A 17,325-nucleotide genomic window follows, 5' to 3' on the forward strand; every position below is an offset into this window, starting at 1 on the left:
CCAGCCTCTCCTTTCACCTGAGCTGCAGTGGCCCTCAGCTTAAAAACCACCAGTCATCTCTCTGACGAGAGACTGGGATTATGGGCCACTTTATATACATGGACCGTTTCTGCCAGTGGTCTCAAAATCATGGATGATCCAAAAATGAAGGGTATGCGGGCTAGTTTGATCGTCAAGTAGGGTAATAGATTAGCACAACATTGTAGGCCAAAGGGCCTGCACTGTGCTGTACTGTTCCATGTTCTATGTGCTCAGGAATTTTCCTACGCTTTGTAACACCTAATCAAAATACAGGGTAACTAGAAGAACTCAGAATAAGATCCCCCTTTTTGATTTAAGGATTTAATACGATCATGGCTCATCTCATCCTAGTCTCTAACCCTCTATCTTGCCCACTCTCTATTAGCTTTTAACTCTTGACTATTTAAAAATCTGTCTATCCCCTCTTTAAAGTTATTCAGTATAGTGGCATTCACTGAAGTCTGGAGTAAGGAGTCCTACAGACTCATAGCCCTTTGAGATAAGCAATTTCTCCTCATCACTGTTTCAAATCTGTGCTCCATTATCTTAAAGCTGTGACCTCTAATTCTAGATTGTTCTACATCCTCTCTATATGTAATGGGATACTGTAATGATTGGAATGAAGTTGACCAAGTGGATCTCATTGACTCAAGAGAATATATCTGAGCAGGCTGGTCAGAGTCCATATACTATGCTTGTGTAATTGAAGGGTGACTCAGTGACAGGATACTGGTCTGTCTGGAGTTTTCTCCAGACAGAATCCCTACAGTGTGGAAGCAGGCCATTTGGCTCATTGAGTCCATACCAACTCTCCAAAGAGCATCACACCCAATCCCTGTAATTCCAATGGCTAATTATCCAAATCCACACCCCACCTAGACACGATGAGGCAATTTAGCATGGCCAATCCACCCCAACTTGCACACCTTTGGGCTGCGGGAGGAAACTGGAGCACACCGGGAGGAAACTCACGCAGACACTGGGAGAATTTGCAAACTCCACACAGACAGTTGCCCGAGGGTGGGATCAAACCCGAGTCCCTGGCACAGTGAGGCAGCAGTGCTAGCCACTGAGCCACTATGCCACCCATAAGATGCATTTGCCTAAGAACTGAATTGAGCAAGGTGTACCAAATCTAAATTGATATCCAGGTGAGAAGACCAGGAAGAGACACACGTCAACACTCTGCTAATGGCACATGTAGACTGGTCTATGTGTGAGAAGCTGAAAGTGAATGCTGATAAGTAGGATGGTGAGAGGGAAGGAAGGCGTTGTGAGTTTGTGTGTGTGTGTGAGTGTATGTGTGAGTGTGCATGTGTGTATGTGTTTACGTGTGTGCTTGTGTATGCATGTGTGTGTGTTTGTATGTGTGTGTGTGTGTGTGTGTGGGTGTGTATAAGATTGTGTGTGTACATGTCTGTGTGTGTGCGTGTGTGCATGTGTGTGTGTGTGTTTGTGAGTGTGTTTACGTGTGTGTTTGTGTATGCATGTGTGTGTGTGTTTGTATGTGTGTGTGTGGGTGTGTATAAGATTGTGTGCATGTGTGTGTGCGTGTGTGTGTGCGTGTGTGTGTGCGTGTGTGTGTGCATGTGTGTGTGCGTGTGTGTGTGCGTGTGTGTGTGTGTGTGTGTGTGTGTGCGTCAGGTGTAGAAGTGGGTCAGGATTATATAGAGAGTTGCATGGATTCAGAGAGTCCTTTGGTAAGGTTATTGAATCTCTTGTGGTCTTGCAGTCATTATCAGAGAAAAAGGATGTCTCACCTGCTCCGTCAAATCTGCAAACAGGAGCTAGGCAGCCTGTTTCAAATGTCAACTCTTCTACATTTCATGTGCAATGCATTCTCATTCATGACAGATCGAACAAAAGGAAATGTTTTCTTTTAACTCGCACACATATTTCAATTATGGACAACAGTCAGACATGGCAGCTTTAACTTCATCAAGGTGAACCAGGACTATTCAGATCACAGCCAGTTTGCAACAACCTACTTTTCTTTTGAATAATATTTGCGCTGGCAGTCTCTGAGACATTGCAATAACATCTTTAAGCAGCGTTCCAGGGGCTTTACAGCAATGATAGCAGTTATCAATGTATTAGCAAGGGACGTGCGGTTATAAATCTGTGCATCAAGCTGATTTCAGATGGGGCCTTGGAGATATAATGTGTGGGGTTCCCCATGGACTGTTGAGATTGCAATAAGCAACAGGGAATGGAGTCACTCAGATCTATTGCTGAGGCAAGGGTGGGGGGGGGGTGTTGCAGTCAGCAATTATTAATTATTAGACAAGTTTGCTGCAACACATTTGGTTTTAAGGCAAGCAAATTAACCAGCTGTCTCCATGTCAATCATTTAACCCAGAGCTGCTCCATCGTTTTAATAGCGTAGGGGTGACCAGCAAAAGCAAGCATTCCCCTTCACAACATTACAGCAACTTCAGAGCCATAGGCCGGGAGGTGATTCCTGTTTTAACATGAGAGTCACCTTACTGGCGAAACATGAGCTTTGAGTTGGGCTGAGCAGCAGCGTCTTGTTTTGTGTCAATATTTGGGACAATATCCTGACTGCTTCAGTGTCCTTATTTTCACTGAAATCAGCATTAAAGACATTGACGTGGTACAGCCTGGATTGTAAATGGGGCTTTTTTTTGTGAACTTTATGCGAGTATGTTGTTAACAACATCAAGCTTTGGCCTAAGCACCTAATGAATAGTTTCTAGATACAAAGCCCTCGCTCGAAGACTTTATTAAGAAAAAATGACAAGACTTTCAAGTAGTTCAGATCACGAGACTGTGCTGAGGTGAATCCAGTTATTTCTGGACTGAATCATTCTTTTATTTCAGCTAAATGCGAGTTTTATGGTGATAGCAAGACCTGCAGATGCTGGAGTCAAAGATAATAAGGTGTGGAGCTGGAGGAACACAGCAGGCTGGGCTGCATCATAGGAGCAGGAAGGCTGATGTTTCGGGTCGGGGCCCTTCTTCAGAAACGTTTTATTACTTTTTAAAAATTTATTATGTTTTGTTGGTTTGTTTTTGAGGTGGTTTCTCACTGTGAGGCTGAGCAAGTTATTTTTTGGCCTAACACATCAAACTCATCTCATTGACTGCCTCCCCTGCCCCTTTGGTGAACCCCTCACCCAATTCCAACTCCATCTTACCACACGTCATTGCCAAAGCAGCTCACCAATGCCAGGATATGCCAAACTTCACCAGTGCCCTGGTGCTGGGTGCCATCTTTAGAGGGATGTTGCACGTCCAACAGCTGCGCCATTTACTCTCATCTCCCATAACACGCACCGCTCTCCCAATCCAAGAGGGAAACATCCCCCATTCATCAAAACAGGTGGTGGGCAGCTCAATTATTGACCCCTTCCCCTTTATATAGAAAGCATTCTGAGTCTGACTACCGGAAGAGGCAGACTCACCACGCCCAATCCTCTGGGCTAGTTTTGGAGACTACCCTTAGGCTTATTTCAGTGCGTAATATCCCACTGGACTAGCACAGACTAATTTTCTGGGAAATGGGTTCAAATCCCACCATGGCAAATGGTGAAATTTGAACTCAACAAAATCTGCAATTAAAGCTTAGACCCAATGGCAACTGTTCAAAACAAAACACCCCATCTGTTTCAGTAATGGCCTTTTAGTGGAAGATCTCTGCAGATCTTATCAAGTCTGGTCTCCAAACCCATAGCAACATAATTGGCTCTTAATAGGGATGAGCAATAAATAGTGCCATAGCCAGTGACCTCACATCAGCTTTTAAAAAGTGACACTTATTGATGCTTAGCATCAATTAGCTGTGTTAGCTGGAGTGACAGAGGCAGAAATGTAGAAGATAGGAGCAGAAGTGGACATTCAAAGCCTGAAGCCCGCTGCGCCATTCAATGTGATCATGGCTGATTGTTAAATTCAATACTCTAATCTCACCATTCCCCCCACCCCCCCCCCCACCCCCCCACCCATATCCCATGGCCTCTTTGGCCATAAAAGTGATATCTACCTCCTTATTGAAACCGCATAATGTTTTGGACCCAACCACTTTCTGTGGTAGTGAATTCCACATGCTCACCACTCTGTGGGTAAAGAAATTTCTCTTTTCTCAACCCTAAAAGATCTACCCCTCATCCTGGCCTGGGCTCTCCTACTATGAGGAACATCCTTCCTGTATCTACCCTGCCTTGTTCTGCTGGAATTTTATAGGTTTCTATGAGAACTCGTTCTTCACCCCCAAAACCACAGTGAATGCAGTCTTGATTGACTCCATCTCTCCTCATGCATCTATCCTGCCATCCCAGGAATTGATGACTAACATCATCTCCAGGTACAAAGCAGACCAATGTAGCAGTGGGTGGTCAGCACTGAATTCGTGCAAGCACTGAACATGCTCCTAAACTTGGTGGGACTTTTGAGGGGTTGTGGGCAGATGTGTTCAGTGATATGGGGGAGAGCTGGATGAACATAGCAGGCCAGGCAGCATCAGAGGAACAGGAAAGCTGGGGTCTGGGCCCTTTTACAGAAATGTTCCGAAAAGCTCCTACTATCCCTGAATGAGTTTCAACCCAGCTCGACACCTTGTAATCTCAGATTATCGAGCAACAGCAGCTCCTACCAACTCTGAGTGAGTTTTAACCCCACTGTGAAGACGCCTCTGATGCTGCCTGGCCTCCTGTGTTCATCCAGCTCCACACCTTGTTATCTCAGATTCTCCAACATCTGCAGTTCCTATTATCTCTGTATTCAGTGACAGACCTGCAGCTTTTAGATTACCAGATTAACACGTGGCCTAATTATGGCGATTACTTCAATGTGGGGTCAAGCCATGATTTCTTTTTAAACAATCCTGAAAATTCAATTTTCCCCAACACAATTTGCATTCATTTTCCACCATAGTTTAGCATTCTTTTGCTTGGGACAATGTTCCTTATAGAGTGTACTCTCTATCCCCCACCATGTGATATACCCCGCAAACCTCAACAATAAAGGCAGGGTAGTGATAATTCTTCTGATTCTCACCTGAATTTTGAAATATGTGCCGTTATGACAGATCAAGGAGAATTAATTAACTCGTAATCCTCTCAGCTTTTTCTATCTTTGGACGTTGCTCAACTGGATCAGACACTGTAAGCTTTCAAAGTATTAAATGCCTTTTAGCTGCTTGTATGAATTCACCACTGCAAGAAAATAAAGCCCCTTAACCTGAACCTGCCAAAAAGAAGGATGAATATCTGGGCCACAAATTTGACTGCTGGATATCTGCACCCGGCTGGGACTTGCTGCTCTCTTTTGCAGTTCACTTGTTTGTATTGGAACTTCACAAAAACATTTCTTCGGAATCCCAGTAAGACTAATAATGAGAATATTCATGGTTAGAATAATTAAATGTTACACCAAAGGGGACCAGTTGGCCTATTAAGTCATGAGGACTCTTTTTCAAAGAACGTTCCAGTAATCCCACTCTTCCATCGTTTCGCCTGTTTTTCTTCCTCAATATTAATCTAGTTCTGTTGCCAGTGCTCGCGATTTAATTTAATTCTTATCCTTCTCGGGGAGCACACTCCAAATTGTAAGTTCACGAAAACTTTTTTCCTTATCCGGTTCTTTTCCCAGTCACCAACTGTACAGTCACTCAGAAGTTCCACTTTATATCCTTGTATACTGGGTATGGAGGGAGACCGACCGTGAACTTCCACAGTGCTTCAGTGAGAATTCCACTCTTCCCAGTTCCGCGCTTAGCTCATCACGTCGGATTTTCCTTGCCTCATTCCGGGAAATGCAGGGTTACAATGATGGAGTGGGTCTGGCTGCGATACACTTCGGAGGACTCAATGGGCTGATTGCATACTGTAAAGATTCTATGAACTAACCTCAGGACCCCTATTTGAGCGAAGGCAGACTGGCACAGGGTAAATAAAGCCAAGGATTTAAATGAGTGGATCGAAGAGATTGGTGTGGGAGGAATGGGTTTCAGTTCATGGGGCACTGGCATGAGTACAGAGCGTGCCAAGCGTTTCATGTGAACTATGTTGTAACCAGTGCCCTAGAGAATTAAAGAGCACAAGCCTGTATAGAGAACTTTAAAATAACGAGACGGGTGGAGGGTTCAGGGCGATACATGCACTCACAAAGCAGATAGATGTGACAGCACTGCAGGGCAGCTGTTTCAGTCGTTATATCCAGAGCAGAATATCAAGTAATAGAACGTACAAACATACAAGCAAGTAGCAAATGGGTTCAAAAAATGGGAAAAAGTTGTTAAAGATGTGAAATCGATGAGTTTTTACTTCATGAATATGTAAATGAATTACGGTACACATTGGCATTAATGGATATGATGGATAGCCATTCAGGAGAGATGGTTACAAGGAGATCAGCTATGAATGAAATATTAGAATTACATTTAGAATTAAGCTTATTGTCATGTGTACTCAAGCACAGGAGTACAGTGAAAAGTGCACAATGTCGCCACACATAGCACCATTTTAGGTAACAAAGTACCTGAGTGCAAATCTTAAGTACAAAACAGAGAAATAAAGAAAAACAAAGCTATATTACTTGATAGTTATTCATTGTATAATATAGGAATCAAAGTTAAAAAGGATAAACATTACAGTGTTTCTGTAACAGGCTCAGAGCAGGGGTTCCGCACTAAACTAAAACCAGTTTAAAAGGAGAGAAGAAGAATGAGAAAAGAAGAAAAAAAGAAAAAGCAGGCGGAACGAATAAGCCCCGAGCTGAGGAACCCAGATGATGCCCACTGCACTACCACCAAATATTTAGGGGGTGTGGCTTTTTGAAAGGACACACAGAAAGGAAGGGGTTAGGGTTTGCTTCATTAGTACAAGATGGAATCAGTACGAGACAAAATAGCACAGAATGATCTTGGATCGGAAGGTACAGAATCCATACGTGTGGAGGTAAGAAATCACAAGGGGAAGAAGACAGTGGTGTGAGCAATCTATAGGATCCCCTACAGTAATTATTGTGTGAGGCAGAGAATAAATCAGGAGATATACATGTACATTAAATGTGTGTAGCTCTAATCATTACAAAGACTGGAAAAATCAAATCAGGAGTGGTAACCATGAAAAAAGAATTTAATTCTTTAAAAATTTATTCACAGGATGAGGGTGTTGCTGGCTAAGCTGCATTTATTGTTGAGAGTCAACCACATCACTGTGGGTATACAGTCACATGTAGCCAGACCTGGTAAGATGGCAATTTCCTTCCCTAAAGGGCATTAGTGAACCAGATGGGTTTTCCCCTGACAATTGGCAATGGATTCATGGTCATCATTAGGTTCTTAATTCCTGATATTCATCTGCTGTGGTGGGATTTGAACCTGGGTCCCCAGAATGTTATCAGGGCTTCTGGATTAACAGAGAATACTACGGGACCGTTGGCTCCAACCCCCATCCCACCTTGTGTACTCAGGACAGATTTTTAGAACAATATTGTTGTGGGTCCAATCACGGTCAGGCCGTTTTGGATTTAGTAATGTGTAATGTAGCAGGTTGAATAAATGAACCCACAATAAATGATAGAAACAGTGGCCATTAGATGGTAGAATTTAACATTCAATGTGACAGCAAGAATTTTGTGTCGGAAAAATAAAACTGTGCCAAACTTAAATAAGGGCAGAGCTATATAGAGTGGACTGGGAAAAGCAGAAGAGACAGTTAGTGTACAATGACAAATAGTTAAAACAGTTATTGGCTGACAGCAAAGACATATCTCAGTGAGGAAGAATAATTCTCAAAAGAGGAAACTCGAATGGTTGTTTACCAGGGAAATTGAAAGAAAACTAAAAATTAAGTACGGCGAAGAAAAAGGTAAGTCAGGGATTATGAATGGCTAGAGAGAGGTCAAAATGAACGTAGGCTCCTTAGAAAATGAGGCTGGGTGGAATGATAATGGGAAACCAAAAAATAAATAACGGAATTGAATAAATGCTTTGAGTTCACAGGAGAGAACACTAATAGCGTTTCACAATTATTAAACAAAGGGGGCTAAAATGGAGGTTGGAGAAAAAAAAATACAATAATATCCTTCGTGAAAAAGTAATGTGCTAATGTGTCTAATGAACAGGCAATAGGGAAGGTCTACTGTTCCTGGGAAGTGAGATCCCTGATTTCACAGACTCTAATGGATTAGTTGACTTGCTGGTCCCACCTACAGTCATACAGTCCGAGATGTACAGCGTGGAAGCAGACCCTTCGGCCCAACTTGTCCATGTTGACCAGATATCCTAAATTAATCTAGACCTGTTTGCATTTGGCCCATATCCCTCTAAACCCTTCCTATTCATGTACCCATCCAGGCGCCTTTTAAATGTTGTAACTGTACCAGCCTCCTCCGCTTCCTCTGGCAGCTCATTCCATACACGCACCACCCACTGTGTGAAAAAGTTGCCCCTCAGATCCCTTTTACATCTTTTCCCTCTCACCTTAAACCAATGCCTCTCTAGTTTTAAACTTATCCATCCAGGGAAAAATATTCACCCTATCCACGCCCCTCATGATTTTATAAACCTCTGTAAGGTCACTCCTCAGCCTCTGACACCGCGGGGAAAATAACCCCAGCCTGACTGATCTCTCCTGATAGCTCACAAGCTCCAACCCGGTACATTCTTGTAAATCTTTCCTGCACTCTTTTAAGATTAACAGCAGCTTTCCTATAAAAACGAGACCAGAATGGTTAACGTATGATGCCCACAAAAGTAAGTTACAGGGCTGATGCATTAAGCGACTTGCCAAATGCGGAATAAGTTCTGCATTTCAGATTTAGTAGAGTTAAGGGTTAACCTATCAATACTCTAATAGTAGCTGCTGAGTGTGTGCATAAGGATCTCTTGTGGTGAAGGTTATCAGATCACATGCACTGAGACCTGACAGACAGAGGCCTGTGTAAAGCTGTGCTTGATTATGCTTCTCTATATAGTTACTAAGTAATGATTGTTTCCACTAGCCTTGTACACAGTCCTCATTTGTCTTAAACTCCTGTTAACATTGGTCTTAATGGATTCACTGATCCTTCTGTCACAAGAAGGGCTTTGTAAAAACGTCAGTTTAATGCGTTTTCCAGACTAATGGCAATCCATCCCTCCCCCGCCACCTCAAGCCTCACTAAGAACTATTTCCAATGTTTGGCGTTTTCCAGAGACCAGTCCTTTGTGCAGCGTGTGATCTAACTGCTTCTGAAAATCAATGCATGTAATACCTATTGATCCTGTGTTCACCGTCTCTGTGACTGCACAAATTCCCTGCCACGTTTCTTATATTGCAACAATGAATTCTTAATTCAAAGCCTCGCCTGGCCTTTCAGATGGTTTCGGATTTTCCTACGACTCCACTTTGAAGAAGAGCAGGGATGTCTCCCCAGCTTCTGAGACAACACTCAGCCCTTGTTGGACATGACCAGAGCAGCTGACCCAGCTCATTATCCTTTATCCGTGTGTGGGAGCTGACTGTGTGCAAATTGGCTGCTAGATTTCCTACAAAGGCCACACCGAAGTATTGAAAGCAGCTTGGGATGGCCCGCAATTATGAAAGGTGGTAAATAAATGATAGGCTTAGATTACATTTTTAAAAATGGTAGGCGCAGTGGTAATGTCCATACCTGTGGACTAGGAGATCCCAGGTTCAAATCCCACCTGATCCAGAAGTGTGTAATACTATCTCTGAACAGGTTAGCAAGGAAAATGTCTGCAATGGAAGGCTTGCTTTGTTAATAAATTGTGTAGAAGAACACTTCTAGATATATAACTGAATGGCTAAGGAGCTGTATTGATGCACAGTAGTGTCCCTACACAGGTGATCTGTGTTCAGGGCCCAACATGATGTGTCACCACATATTTGGACAGACTAATTTAACCAAAAATGTAAGAGCAGGGTTCAGCTTTGGTGTTGCTGCATTGTCATAAATGGGCTTTGCATGTAAATTAATCAGTTGGAAAGCACAGATAATTTACTGTTTTTTTTCATTGAGAGTGTTTCTGGTCAGGCAGCATTTAATGTCCAAGCCTAATTGCCCAGAGGGCAGTTAAGAGTCAACCACATTACTGTGGGTATGAGGCCACATGATGACCTGACCAGGTAAGGATGGCAGTTTCCTTCCCTAAAGGACTTTAATGAATGAGATAGATTTCTCCCGACAACGGTTTCATGGCCATCATTAGAAAGTTACTTCCAGATTCTTTTCATTGAATTCAAATTCCACCATCTGCCATGGTGGATTCGAACCCAGGTGTTCAGAACATTAGCTGAGCTTCTGGATTAACAGATTAACTAGGCCATTGCCTCCTCATTATGACGGTAAAAAAAATCATTTTTTGTGTGATAATACTTCTGTAGATAGAAAGAAAGCACAAGCAAGATTCATGAAATAACTCCACAGAGGCCAGTATCCCATCACCAAGTCACCTTTTATTTACACATGGAGAGTCCTTGATGCTGGCTCAGCTCCCTCAGAGCCAACTCTGAGTGAGCAGAACCCCTGACACTCTGGTTTAAATTTTTCAGCCAGGGCTCCCTGATTGGATCAGATTAACAGCCCCAATCAGGGACCTCATATTCTATGAGGGCTGTTTGGCTGACCTTGTTCCAACCACTAAAGTTTGATTCCTTTAAAAGAAAGAAAATAAAAGATTGGAAGTCGAAGTGCGTATTGGTGTAATGATAATGTCCCTATCTCCAAGCCTAGACGCCTGAACTCAAGTCCTTCATTTCTCAATGGGCGTGTCATAACATATCTTAACAAGTTGTTTAATGCATCTACAACTGAAAGGCTGCTTTCATAAAGAGCTCTATTGATTTACTTAGAACATATTACTAAGCTAATCAAACCTTTCCTAATCAGTTTGATTTCCTGAATCTGACCGATGACCGACTGGAGCAATTTTTGAACCGACATTGAAACTTTTCTCCCATTCTCTCTTGCCTTGACCCTTCCTCCTTTTTTTCTGAATGAAGGTAGAAGATTTACTGCTGCCTGAGCCTCTCACATTCTCTGCAACTCCTGTGAGTTATAACTAATGTGTTGCTAATTACTATCGGCTGTTTCTCGCAATACACTGGGTTGGAGCTGACGGTATGGGTGCATTGTTTTTCAATTCCATTCTGTGATCCATCTGAAAATGTTCTGTTTACCAAACTTTATATTTCTCAACTTTACTAATCTGTAGGCATCCCTGCTCTGCTTTGGAATATCTTGCTTTGCCACTTTTTTAGATTAGATTAGATTAGATTCCCTGCAGTGTGGAAACAGGCCCTTCAACCCAACAAGTCCACACCGCCCCTTGAAGCATCCCACCCAGACCTATCCCCCCCGAGAACCCACACATCCCTGAACACTACGGGCAATTTAGCATGGCCGATCCACCTAGCCTGTACATCTTTGGACTTTTGTACTTTTTACAGCGCACACCAATATAGAAATGGCATTAATTTCTATGTGTGTAACAGATTTTTTTCAAAGCGTTTTCAAATGTCTTCTCCAAGCTTGGAGTGTGAGCTTATAGCAACCTCTACAGTGTTTTATTTGCATCATGTCCATGCTCATGCCTCACTAGTTAGGCACAATAAGCATCAGTAATACATAGACTCACATAATCAAACACAGAACAATTGACCACTGCAGATATTAGAAGCAAAATTCAGGGTGGCACAGTGGCTCAGTGGTTATCACTGTCGCCTCACAACACCAGGTGCCCAGGGTCTGTTCCACACTCGGGTGGCTGAGTGTGCGGACTTTGCACACTTTCCCTGTGTTTGTATGGGTTTCCTCTGGGTGCTCCGGTTTCCTCCCACAGTCCAAAGATGTGCAGGTTAGGTGGATTGGTCATGCTAAATTGCCCCACAGTGTCCCAAGATGTGCAAGATACCACTAGCCGTGGGATATGCAGCGTTACAGAGATTGGGTGAGATGCTCTTCAGAGGACTTGATGGGCTGAAGGCCCTGCTTCTGCACTGTCAGGACTCTATGAAGATATTCATTAAGGACTCACTCTGTGGCCCTCTGTTAAATGGCAGCTATGATCAAGAACTATTGACAATGAATGTTGGCCTAGTCAGTGATACATGCATCTGAAGAATTAATTGCGAGAGACATATATCTACTCTTAATGCACAAAGCTCTTTCTTTCCTTCTGTAATTTTCTTGCGGTGTTTATAGTTTTGCTGTCACCCCAGACACCACTTTATCTTGAACTTTAATCCTGCTTTTAGATCTCCTTATTCTCTCCACAATCTGTTTTTTGTGTTTTCCGATAAATTGATCCCCATTTTCATTACTACTTCTCTCTGGCAGCAATAGCGAGCTCTCGGAAACTGCTTGGTGCCATTTCTGTGCAGGATGGCCTTTTCACTCCGGAAATACTCAAGTGTTTTCCCTGCTGTTTTTCATTGCTGATCATAGATCAAACTCCTCAACAGTAGACCAAAAGTTTAACTGCAGTAATTTGCGTTTATACCCAACCTTTATAATTGAGATTTCTGTTCTCTTTCACTTCTGGCCTCTTGCATAGATTTTTATTGATCTGGTATTGGAACCTGTGCCTTCAGCTCCCTAGGGCAGGAGTGCTGCATGTTCTCCTCCTCAGTCCATAAATATCTCTATCCTTCACATAGCTCTTTTCCCCTTCAACCTTCCTCTGGCCAAGCTTTTTATCACCTGCCATATCTCCTTACACAACTTGGTGTCTCATCCCTTCCTCCCACCCCAAGCCGCACCCCCATCTACCTACTAACCTCATCCCACCTCCTTGACCTGTCCGTCTTCCCTGGACTGACCTATCCCCTCCCTACCTCCCCACCTATACTCTCTCCACCTATCTTCTTTACTCTCCATCTTCAGTCCGCCTCCCCCTCTCTCCCTATTAATTCCAGTTCCCTCTCCCCATCCCCCTCTCCGATGAAGGGTCTAGGCCCGAAACGTCAGCTTTTGTGCTCCTGAGATGCTGCTTGGCCTGCTGTGTTCATCCAGCCTCACATTTTATTATCTTGGTGTCTCATCTAATTTGATATGAATGTTGTGAGGGGCCTTGTGATTATTTGCTGTGGGAATGGTGTTATTTAAGTGCAAATACTTATTGTCAAATATGGTTTTGCACATTGAACTCTATCCTAAGGTGTTCCACAGGGACTGGGTTCCTCACTCTGATTAATGTATCTCTGGGCTTTCATTTATTTTATTTTATTTGCTCACAGGGTGAGCCCACCCCTAATTGCCCAGAGGGAAGTTAAGACTCAACCACATTGCTGTGGGTCTGGAGTCAGATGTCAGCCAGACCAGGTAAGGATGGCAGCTTCCTTCCCTTCAAGACATTAGTGAACCAGATGGGGTTTTTCCCCCAACAGTGGGTTTGTGGTCATGGTTAGACTCTTTATTCTTAATTTTTATAGAGTTCAAATTCCACCATCTTCCATGGCAGGGGTTCGAGCCCAGATCGCAATGTTATAACCTGGGTCTCTGGATATTCAGTTGTGGGACGTGGACATTCCTGGCTGGGCCCAGCGTTTATTGCCCGTCCCTTGTTGCCCCTTGAGAAGGTAGGGATGAGCTGCCTTCTAGAACCACTGCAGTCCACCTGTTGTGGGTTGACGCACAATGTCCTTAGGGAGGGAATTCCAGGATTTTGACTCAGTGACAGGGAAGGAACTGCGATATATTTCCAAGTCAGGATGGTGAGTGGTTTGGAGGGGAACTTGGAGGTTGTGGTGTTCCCATGTATCTGCTGCCCTTGCCCTTCTAGAAAGAAGTGGTGGTGGGTTTGGAAGGTGCCATCTGAGGTTCTTTGGTGAATAAAAGTTCAGTGATAATTCAGCAATAATTCAGTAATTATTCAGCAATAATTGGTACTAATTCAGCAATAATTCACTGATTATTCAGCAATAATCAGTGAGAATTCAACAATAATTCAGTGATAATCAGTGATAATTGGTGATAATTAAATAATAATTCAGTGATTATTCAGCGGTAATCAGTGATAATTCAACAATAATTCAGTGGTAATTCAGCAATAATTCACTGATTATTCAGTGATAATTCAGCAATAATTAATCAATAATTCAGTGATAATTCTGCGATAATACCACTAGGCTCTTATTTTCCCTTAAATCAGCTTCAACACAAGAGATCCTAGCTGTCATGTCCTTACCATTGGTTGATTGCCCTGACCCATCAACCAGGTGTGCCACCTTCCCAATTGGGATGACTTCTGGGTCCGTCTCAACTGGATCTGTTTCTTTCAGAAAGGACATTATTGCCATCCAATGATATCCTTCAAAGAAATTCCACCAATTGATTCATGGAGGGAGAGGGATCATAGAATCGTAGAATCCCTACAGTGTGGAAGCAGGCCAATTTGGCTCATCAAGACCACACTGACTCTCTGGGGAGCATCCCACCCAGACCTACCCCCCAACTGTAACCCTGCATTTCCCATGGCCAATCCACCTAACCCACACATCCCTGGGCACCATGGGGTAATTTAGTCTGGCCAATGCACCCTAATCTGCCCATCTTTGGGCTTTAGGGGGAAACCGGAGCACCCGGAGGTAACTGACGCAGACATGGTGGGGGGGAAATGCTGTTTTGGAGAGCAAATTTAGACGTGATGGCAACTGGTTTCCTTCTGGAGTTTTTATTTGTGATTCTGTCACTTCAGCAGAGTGAGAGGGTTTCTCATTAAGACATGGGAGATTCCGTGAGGTTTTGAGAGACCACATGCCGTCGAGCTGTCTGAATGCTTCTGACTAGTGCTTGCAGCTTTCGAATAAGGAGGCAATCATTTAAAACTTTGTCGAGGAGAAATTCTGCACTCACAGGCTTATGAATCTTTGTAACCTTACAGAAATGTGAATGCTTGGTGAATATATTCAAGATGTTACCTTTGTGAATTAAGCAATGTGTGGATTAAGAGGAAGGTAGAGTTGAGGTATAAGTTTCCTGTGATTGTATACGAGAATGGGAAGGCCCACTTCTGTCCCTGTCTCTTAAGTTTAACTTTTGGCTAGTTTGCAGACTTATCTGAAAATGAATGTGTCAAATTTGCCATCAGTTCACTTCTACCCAAGTTGGCAGGAGATGACATCCTTTTAATAAGTTGCACCTGGTCTTTGGTTGGCATTTCACAAGCAGCGTCTGTGCATAATGGGGAATTATAAAAAAAGTCATTAATTTCAAAGGCAGTTACCATCCTTCCTATCAGTGTGGCCAGTGTACTAGTGTGTGACATCTCGTGTCTCAGATGGTGGTGTACATGCTGATTAAACTGTCGTTTACAATATACACGCGTTCCTTACAGCCACTGCCGTTCTCCCTGAACACGTCGACTTCATAAGGCGCTCAGAGATCACACTTTCAAAGAATTTATCTTGTAAGTGACCTCAATTAACCGCTTCTGTTTTCGCAGCCTCAGCTGTCTTCTCGCTCCCCATCTTCTGTGGAAATCATCAGTGCTTATTACAATGAGAGGTGAGGCTATTGCTATGAGTGCAGAAGAGGGATCTCACCAGTTTGGTATGATAAGGTCAGAAAGTTAAAAGCTGGAAATAAGATAGGGACTCTAAGCCATTATTATCCAAATGTCAAGAACATGGAGTCCTGTGTCACAAGCACATTGAAGCAGTCACTGTGAGAGTGTTCAGTGGATTTCTGAAGGGAGGTGAAGTGTGGGACACAGCTTAAATCTCCTTACCTAAGGAAGGATCTACTTTGCATAGTGATAAAGCAGTGGGGAAAGACCACTGCCTGGGGTCTTCCTCCTGTAGGTAAATCAGGTGACAGACCCTCTTAGTACCTCAGTGTATGTAAATATAGTCTTGTGTGTATAAGAGATGCTTTTCGTTTTTTTTGGGATAGGATCAGACTCCAATGTTTGCTTGAATATGCTACTGTACAATTTGTGATGATGTATATATCCAAAGATATTTTTTATGAATAAAGTATAATTTTGAAATTAAAAACATCACAATGCCTCCTCCGAATAATGAGGAGAAATTGGGCAGACTATTCTCTAGAATTTAGAAGAATGAGAGGGTGACCATGTTGAAACAGAACTCTGCAGGGTTTGACAGATTGGGATGGAAGGAGGATGCATCCCTACTGCTTGAGGTATGTGGAACTAGGGAACACAGTCTCAAAACAGGCAGGCCATTTAGGATTAACTCAGGAGGGACTTTTTTTTCACCCAGTGCCGGTGAATCTTTGGGATTCATTACCCCCTAGAGGGCTGTGGAAGCATGGTCATTGCGTACGTTCATAGAATGCCTCCAGCTCATTCGGCCCATTGAGTTCACACTGAGCCTCCGAAGAGCATCCCATCCAGACCCACACCCCCCCTACCGTACAACCCTGCATTCCCCATAGGCTAATCCACCTGGCCTACACGTCCCTGGCCATTATGGGATAATTTAGTCTGGCCAGCCCACCCTAACCTGCACATCTTTGGACTGTGGGAGGAAACCCACGCAGACACAGGGAGAATGTGCAAACTCCACACAGACAGTTGCCCGAGGCTGGAATCGAATCCAGGTCCTAGGTGCTGGGAGGTGGAGGTTCTAACCATTGAGCCACCATGTTGCCCTAAGACAGATCAGTAGGCATCAAGACAGTGAACATGTAATGGGACATGGGAATAGGGATGGAAAATGGTACTAAGGAGAAAACCAGCCATGATTTAGTTGAATGTCAAAGCAGGTTTGAGGGGATGAATAGCCTCATGCTGTTCCTATACTCCCATGTTGTGGGTGGAGATTTTCCAATTTCTGTCCTTGAGGCTAGTTTGCCATTGGTTTGGATGCAGAAAAATCTAATCATTGCCTCTGGGTTAGCCTGAATTCATGTCAGTCCCTCCCTATCTGATCATCGAAACACAATGATCCAGTTCTGAAGGTGGCTGTCAGGTCATTGAAGGTAGCAGGACAACTGGACTGAAGGTAAGAGATAACAAGGTGTAGAACTGGATGAACACAGCAGGCCAAGCAGCATCTTAGGAGCACAAAAGCTGACGTTTCGGGCCTAGGCCCTTCATCAGAAATGGGGGAGGGAGAGGAGGCTCTGAAATAAGTAAGGAGAGAGGGGGAGGCAGATAGAAGATGGATAGAGGAGAAGATAGGTGGAGAGGAGACAGACTGGTCAAAGAGGCAGGGATGGAGCCAGTAAAGGTGAGGGTAGGTGGGGAGGTAGGGAGGTGATAGGTCAGTCCAGGGAGGACGGACAGCTCAAGGGGGCGGGATGAGGCTAGTTGGTAGGAGATGGGGGTGGGGCTTGAGGTGGGAGGAGGGGATCGGTGGGAGGAAGGTC

This window comes from Stegostoma tigrinum, chromosome 38 (assembly GCF_030684315.1).
Source record: "Stegostoma tigrinum isolate sSteTig4 chromosome 38, sSteTig4.hap1, whole genome shotgun sequence".
NCBI classification, from domain to species: domain Eukaryota; kingdom Metazoa; phylum Chordata; class Chondrichthyes; order Orectolobiformes; family Stegostomatidae; genus Stegostoma; species Stegostoma tigrinum.